The following is a 1546-nucleotide window of genomic DNA, read 5'->3' on the forward strand; positions in this document are numbered from 1 at the left end:
CTATCTAAGGATGGTACTATAGAACGCCACCTCAAGGTAGGCCTAGTGGCGCCATCTCTTGGTCAGGCCGGAAACTTATCAATCCACCCTCGTATATACATTTTCAACCAAAATATCTTATCCAGAATTTGGTATAAATATTTGAAAATTTCAATTAAAAAAAAAAAAAATTGTCAAAGAAAAATGCACTTGTTTATCTTGAAATGCCTTTCTATAATACTTTTTTTTAAAATAAAAAAATGATTTTTCGAGAACATTTTTTTTATAATTAAAAAAATACTGTACCGAAAACCTGGATCAAGGTTCAGATCTGAAAAAATTCAGCGATACATACATGTCAAACTTTTCTAGCCTCAAAAAAATTGTCTACTTCTTTACTTTCATATTTTACGAAGAATGAGAAAACAAGAATTCGACTTCGTAGTACGATGAGGGCAGCACCTCGATAGAGCAGAAAATGTGATGTCCTGTATATATAATTCCCCACTCCGACGCTTCGTTACGCATCTACGTTTATAATATCTTTTCCCGTGTTTCCAATGTCCATGCTGCTAATAGGGACTTTTTCTCGGTCGGTAAGACGAGTATTTCTAAAATTTACGTTGGCTAAGCTGATTTCTTGTTTGCTTTGCATCTCATCTTTTGTTTTGATCGTTTTCAAGAAGAATGTAAACACGCGGTTGAAATTTGAGCGGGCGTGAGCAAACCGGCGTTCGGCTTGTTTATTTGTGTTGTTATCGTTGCCTTTGTGTCCTTAATAGCTTCATAATTTCGTTGAATTCAATTGAAAAACGTTATATATCCATTTCAGAATTTAATCCAATCACTGATTGTTTTTTCTTCTGTGGTTAAACGAATTGTAAAAAGCGAAAAAATTATTATGGAAGAAATGACCAGTTATCAAGATTCACCTCGTTACATTCGAGATAGAAAAGGAATTAGGAAGGAAATTTTGATTAACACTCTTAATGCGACTCACAATCTTCGTGAGTATTTTCAGTTTTGTAGGTTATTTTGCATACATTTGATGCAACTAACTATTACATTTATTTAGATCATGCCAAAATTTTTATCTTTAAACATTTTTTTGCATGAAATAGTTTTTTTCTCATCTTTACCACTTTTACTCCAAGAAGACATTTTTTTATTATAGAAAATTATCCTTTTTCTTTACTCAATTGGTCATTTATAATTTTATATTTTTACATTCTCATCAGAAAATGTATTAGATTTGTGTAAAATTTGGACTTTGGTACACTCGTTTAGTGTCCTAAACTAAAGGTCAAGTTCGTTAGCCAGCCATTTTTTATTAAAATTCAAAATGTGGGCTCATTTTGAAAATTTTTGAGATCATTTTTGTCAAAAGTCAAAAATTTTCTGTGCGGTTCTTCATAGTATTCATAAGGTCAAATAATTTATCCTAATCACTTTTTCCATAAAATCAAAAATTATGAGAGACATAACATTTACAAAATTAAAAAAAAACACGAAAATAAACATTTTATGCCAAATAACGCACGATATGAAAAAAAGTCAAGAGCAGAAA

This window comes from Belonocnema kinseyi, chromosome 1 (genome assembly GCF_010883055.1).
Source record: "Belonocnema kinseyi isolate 2016_QV_RU_SX_M_011 chromosome 1, B_treatae_v1, whole genome shotgun sequence".
NCBI lineage: Eukaryota > Metazoa > Arthropoda > Insecta > Hymenoptera > Cynipidae > Belonocnema > Belonocnema kinseyi.